The sequence below is a fragment of the Galeopterus variegatus genome, unplaced genomic scaffold (assembly GCF_000696425.1).
Source record: "Galeopterus variegatus unplaced genomic scaffold, G_variegatus-3.0.2 Scaffold224, whole genome shotgun sequence".
NCBI classification, from domain to species: domain Eukaryota; kingdom Metazoa; phylum Chordata; class Mammalia; order Dermoptera; family Cynocephalidae; genus Galeopterus; species Galeopterus variegatus.
In genome coordinates this window covers 281,207-287,954 of record NW_007726335.1, presented here as the reverse complement: position 1 = coordinate 287,954, position 6,748 = coordinate 281,207, and the positions used below count along the sequence as shown (strand labels likewise).

Genomic DNA, 6,748 nt, shown 5'->3' with positions numbered 1-6,748 from the left:
TATATAACATATATAAATATATTTAATATATTTAATAAAAATAAAATATATTTTATATATATTTAAATATAAATATATAAAATATATAAATTTATATATATATATATAAAATTCCCATATTACAGATGAGGAACACAAAGGTCAGAGAAGTTAAGCGATTATGCCCCAAATCACACAGTAGCAAGTAACAGAGCTGGGATTTGAACCCAGATCTGTCTGAACCCAAAGGTCATAGACTTTTCTCTACTAAGGTGCCTGCCAACAGGTTTGGGCCTTCATATCTTTCCATGGGTATATTTGCCCATAAGCCTGGGAAGAGGGTCATGGTTGCTTAGGGTAGCGTTAGAGGTGTGAATGGGGCATGTTTCTGTGCCTTTAGTGCTGTGCCAACCCTTTTCCAGCACATACACCCTCACACATGCACACGCACATGCAGGCGCGCACATGCAGGCATGAACACAGGCCCTGGCAGGCCGACACTGCCCTCCTCCCAGCCAGGAATGGGCCCGTCTACTCACAACATGCTTCCCAGGCAGGTGAGCCTGCCCACACCTGCTTGCCTCATCTGGGCGAGGCTGCCAAAAGGCATATCTCCCTACCCCAACTTATTCTGTGTAACAAGGCTGGGGCTTCCCAAAGGGGGGAGAAACTTCTGGAGGTCTGTGAGGTTGTGAGGCCACTGGAACTTTTTTTTTAATATCTTTTCTTTTTGGGGGGCAGCTAGCTGGTACAGGGATCTGAACCCTTGACCTTGGTGTTATCAGCACCGTGCTATAACTGAGTGAGCTAACCAGCCAGCGTGTTTTTTTTTTGTATTTCTAAACAGAGTGGGGAGCCTACACATCAGAGCCAGGAGCCTAGGCTGCTTAGAGTAGGGAAGGCTCTGTGGTCCCTAATTGCTTCCTGTCACTTTCCCTATTGTTCTTACAGTGTTTGGTTTTTACTTAACATATTTCATTACCTGTCCCCTGATATGACTATTTTCTGGATGGTGGCCTTTGATTTTTAAAAGTCCCCCATTCCTGTGGCAAGTGCAGTGACCCTCTGTCTAACTATGTCTTTCTATCTTATCTTTAACAGACTATTCCATATTTTCAGCTGGGAGCTACCTCTAAGGTCCTGGAGTAAAATCATGACATTTGCATTAAACAGCTATTGATCCTATGGCTTCCCTCTCAAAGGCAGTGTATACATGGGCAACTAATGACACGTTTAGACTCACCCCTTCCCACCTCTACAGAGTTAAGGGAAGCAACAGAAGCCTCAAGTCCTGCCAAGTTCCCTTTGAAATGGTGGGCTGGATAAGTGGCAGACCCCTGAGGGCCTGTCTCGAAGCAGAAAGCTTCTTTACATTTGGACACCAGAAGCAGAGTTAAGGATCTCTCCCAACTCCATCAGTCTGACCATCTGCCTCCAGTTAGCTACCCTAGAAGTACCTGCCTAACATCCTTGGGGAGAATTTGGAAACCATCCTAAGAGGACTGGACACACCAGCTTTCTCCAGCCTCTGGCAGACCCTGCCATGCCTAGACATAAACCCCATTTCTCTTTCAGCCAAACTGCAAAGGACTGGAGTAGCACACTGAGCACACTACAGCTGGCTCCCAGTTTTCCACTTGTATAGAAACTAGCCTTGAAGACTTTCTTTGGAGGACCCACACATCCATCCACAGGATGGCCTGGGCTCCAGAGTGGAGATGCAGAAGGAGGAGAGAGGCCGCAGACTCAGGGAGAAGGAAGGCAAGAAGGTGAGGAGGTGGGTGGGGGCTGGTGGGAGAGAGAGCAGGGAGGTCAGCGTGGGGGATCATGGCCAAAATATGTCAGTACCGTGTTGTCTGTATTTCCTATCTTGCAGGGGAAAAGGGGAAAGGAGAGGATATCCCTGCTGTCTTGATTACTGAGCACCTGTGCATGCACCCAGCCCCCTCTAGCCTGGCCCAGGCAGGCGGTGGGCATTTACTAAGTGCACACTAGAGCTGGTGGTTATGCTGATGCGATGACGGCACAGTACTCGGTCTGTAAAGTCCAGACTTCTGTCTCTCCCACCCCCTGGGAATTTCATAAATAAATCTCTGGACCCGTTCCAAGAAGAATTTCAAGGCTTCTCTGCATGTGTGTGTTTCCAGAAACGCAACAATTTTACATGATGCCTGGTGTGCAAACTCCTAAGCAACTTGTGGAGAGGAATGAGGACTGGGCATGGCGAACAGGAGGTGGATGGGCCGGGTCAGGCTGGGCCGGAGCGGGCCAGAAAACCAGCCATGAAGAGCATTGGTTTGAGCCGAGGCTCTGCAGCTGGTGGCTGCTAACCTGGCTCGGCAGACGCCCAGTCTGCCCCAGGCTCAGATTGCCCAGCCTGCCCTCCCCCATCCTGGGGCTTTGGCAGGATTCTCCACCAGGTTTTTGCAAAGTGCTGGGGTCTTAAAATAGCATAAAGGCGCATGCACGCACACGCACACGTACAGACTATAGTGTCAATTTCTGTACCACAAAAGGAGGATCAAAAAGGAGGGAGAGTGGAGGGAAGAGTGAGGACTCCAGGGCATCTTCCAGAGCAGACAGCAGTGAGAAGCCAGGCAGGAAGCAGGGGTGGGCACTTGGCGTGAGGAAGCACATGGAGGAATGGGGAGGAGCAAACAAGATAGAGCCTGTGTCTGGGTGTGTGTGACAGTGTGACAAGGCGAAGAGTCATGTCCAGAGTGTGTATGTGTAGCTGGGGTCATGAAACCAAAGCCTGTCTTGGTGTGACCCATTCGTTTTGGGGAGTTTTTTTGGTGGCTGGCCAGTGTTATCAGCACCACGCTCTACCAGCTAGCTAACCAGCCAGCCCCTGGTGTGACCAATTTGGCTAGGGGAATCTGGATTTCCCTCCTGAATTGTGAATTCCTGGAGGACAAGAACTAAGAAATTTTCATCAATCCCAGGGCCTAGCTCAGTGCCTGGCATAAGACACTCAATACATGTTCCAAAGATAAATAAATGATGGACAGATACATGGATTTGCTAGAACATAAAATGGTACCAATAAGGACAGTCCAACTTCAAATAGCAAAATCAAAAATGGGTGCCCCCAAGTTAGAAGATTTGACCAATCAACAAGTATGTGCTGAACACAGAGGTAATTGAAAGCAATGGCTGCCATGGTAGGGTTTATGATCTGTCTGGGGAAAGATGAGACGACTGCATGGAGGAGGGGGAAAGGCTTCCTGGAGGAGTCAGGCCCTGAGCTGGGGGAATTACTTGAGCTGGTGTTCTAGCCAGGGCTCATGGACTACAAGGACAAACACATCCAAACCAATGCAAGTGAAGAGAGGATTTCCTAGGAAGTCAGATGGGAATCTCAGAGAACCCAGTGGTGAACACACAGCCAGATCTCATGGGATCTGAGAAGACACTGGCCTGAGTGTGTGTTGGGGATAATTTGGCTGTTAGAGCAGGTGAGGCTGGAAGGTGTGTGTGTACTCAGACACACCCACAGGCACACCTTGGTAAACTCTCACGCTCCCTCTCCCTCTCTCTGTGGGTCTTTGGTCTCTTCTTCTCCTGTGCTTTTGCTCCACTCTCTCACCCTGGCTCACCCTGGTCCAGGTGGCTTCCAGGCACTAGTCTCCAGAGCCCACCACCATCTAAATACCTCAGTTTCTGAGACTTCTTAGTTCAAACCCTCATGAGAGAGGACTTGAATGGCTTAGTCAGCCAATTTATTGCTTTCTCGTGGTTCAGGTGTCCAACCCTGGTGCAATCATCTCTGGCCAAAGGGCAGACCATGCAAACTCCCCTAGGAGAAGCTGGTGTAGCTGATGGGAGCGATAGACTCTTGTGATCCAGGCAGAAGGAAAACTATAAGTGTGGAGTGTGTGTGTGTGTGTGTGTGTGTGTGTGTGTGTGTGTGAGGGGGTGGGGATGGGGGAGAGAAGCTAGGACAATAGAGGAGCTTTCTGGACTGGGGTTAGCTGGGTGACCTTGGGCAAGTTACTTGATTCCTCTGTGCCTCAGTTCCTCATCTCTACAAGGGGGTGAACAATACTACCTTTCTCACTGGGTTGCTGTGAAGATTAAATACATAATGTTCTAATGTTGTATAAAATTCTTAGGAGAGTCAGTGTCTGGTCTCTGTGTTTTCATGTATAGGGGAAGTCAGTCTGATGGATGGTAAGTTCTTGTCATGTAGAGGTCTTGATTGCCTGTTTTGGCTTTGTTCTGGACAAGTCACTTATCTTCTCTGGGCCTCAATTTCTTCATCTGTAAAACAAGGGGGTCAGACTAAATAATTTCTAAAATTCTCTCTGGGTTTAGAACGCCATGCTCTTGGCTTGGTGTTATAGGTAATAGGGAACTTGTATGTTCTGGAGAAGGCAGATAACAAAATGAGGGGTTTCTTGGAGCCCAGGTATGTCACGGTGTGCCTGGTGGACTGGAGGAAGGGTGGCTGGGGGTAGGGAGGTTGCACCACTAGCAGCACCAGAGATGTGTAGTGTGAGGTTCCGAACTGTGCTATCGCTGAGGGCGTGGAGAAGGGGATGGGGATAGTGTTCTCCCAACAGGCTAAAGCTGCAAGGTCCACAACAAAAGGAGAATGACCGGAAGAACGATCCTGTTTGGCCACTGGGCAAGCCCGGATAGAAACTGAAGTATGAATCATCAAGGCTGAGGGCACAGGGCCTATTTACCAAGGAGGCCCTGGGGTGGAATGAGGTCAGTGTGAGGGTTAAAGGAAAAAAAGGAGGCTTGCCTCTAAAATAATGCAATAGCCTCTGGAGTAGAAGGTGATCGAGAAAAACCTGGGAGGGTTTTCTTCAAGAACACCACAGCTCAGTAGCATCCCATGGGACTGCTGAGCACAAACTGTGAGCTGCTGACCACATCAAGTCCCTGACACTGACTGGGGCCTTTGGGCTTCTCAAGCCCATAGCAGTCCCTAAAACCAGTCCCCCACCCTTAGCCACCAGACACATCACATTCAAGTTCTTCCCATTGCCTAACCCACCCCTCCCACTTCTTCCCTCAATACCCCAGCTCATCTGTCCCTATACCAGCCCCTATGCCCCTACCCTCACCCCTTCAACCTCCAAAGTCCTCTCTTCTGTTCCCACCTTATGCTGCTGAGCATTTCCAGAGGAAACTGTACCATAAAAGAAGCTTGTTATAACCTCAACTTTATGTTCTGCAATCCTGGTTGGGTCCTGGTGCCATTTGACAATCCCTTTCTGCTGTTCTATGTCCCTGGATCCCACCACCACTCTCCACAATGACTTTTACAAATTCTCAGTGCTCTTCTCAAGCACATTCACCATCATATGCCACCCCACCCCCTGCACATATTGTATCTAAAGAGAGGGCCATGACTGCACCTTGACTGAGAACATCAAAATGATCCTTCATGCCTATAAACTTTCTCTTTGTTCACCTCCTTACTCCAACCCCTGAGAAGGTAATATTTTCCTTCAGGCCAAGGCTGATTCCTGTACCTCTGAATTTTTTTGGTAGGGGGCAGCTGGCTGGTACAGAGATTGAACCCTGGATCTTGGTGTCATTGGCACCACGCTCTAACCAACTGAGCTAACCAGCCAGCCTCCTGCACCTCCGAATCTTGATCCTGTGCTACCCATCTACCCTGGATTCTGGCTCAATCACTTACTCCTTCTTTCTGTGAATTTGAACTTCTCTTGGCTCCTTTATTGCAGTCTCAGCTGCAATCTCTCTCTTCTTGTAAAGCAACAAAACAAACACTCCCTTGACCTTGTATATCCTTCTGCAATCCTCTTTTCTCTCTTTTTCTTGGCCAGTCTGGAAATCTTTATTTTTAAATTAGATTATTTGGTCCATTTATATTTATTGTAATCATGGATATATTTGAATTTATTTTTGCCATCTTATTTTGTTCTTTCTATTTATCCCACTTTATTATTGTACTTTTTCTTTCTTTTCTCATCTTTTTTTGGATATTTTTCTCATTCTATTTCTTTCATCCTCCTAACCTGGAAGTTACACACTTTGTTTCTCTTCTATTAATAAACACCTAACAATTAGTAAACTATGTATGAATTCATATGTAACATATATATTTTTATTTAGCCTTCATTTTTTAAAGAAATTTTCTATGAGCATATAATTCTAAGTTGACTATTATTTTTCTCTTAGCTATATTTGGTAATGTCTTTTTGAATTTTTGACTATGTAGATTGGATTTCTTGGAATTTTGTCTGTGGGAATTCCTTGTACCTTAGTTGAAGGTGGCTTCCTCTAGAGATGATTTTCTCTTCTTTATTTATGGCACTACCAGGAAGTACTACCTGCCCAGGACCACTTGAATCTAAATAGTGTGTAGTTTTTCATATCATCCAGATAGGGAGAATTTGGAATGAAATTAAATCATGGAGGCCAGCTTGCAGTTATGAATTCTCAGGGAAGATTTTCCCCCATTCTCACTTAGAGCCAAAGTTCAAGTCAGGAAATTTTCCTTGTAGTCTCTTGGAGGAGTAAATTATTTCCACCTCATCCTCAAACTAAGTGTAGTACCCTTCATGGGTTACAGCTTTGTGCAGAGGGTCTCTTATTAGACTCCCCACTTTGGACAGGCCTGAACTTTGTCTCCTGTCCTCTGTATCCTGCTCACCTGCAAAAACCAAAGTTCAGGTTCACCTGGTATACAGATACTCTTAAAGGTAAAAGGCAACTTTGGTGATCTGCTTTCCTCTCTTTGTTCCTTAGTTTTGACTTGAGTATTTTTCACTTTCTTGCTAGTTTA

The 6,748-nt window shown here is 46.5% G+C and overlaps 1 long non-coding RNA gene across 1 annotated transcript in view; it reads left to right on the top strand.

Moving 5' to 3' along the window:
• LOC103585226 overlaps positions 1–2,099 on the top strand; it is an 8,154-nt gene extending 6,055 nt beyond the window's left edge. The window contains exons 2-3 of the long non-coding RNA XR_550046.1: positions 1,555–1,748; positions 1,856–2,099. This is a non-coding gene — a long non-coding RNA (uncharacterized LOC103585226). The remainder of the gene's footprint in view (positions 1–1,554; positions 1,749–1,855) is intronic.
• The last annotated feature ends 4,649 nt before the right edge of the window (positions 2,100–6,748 follow it).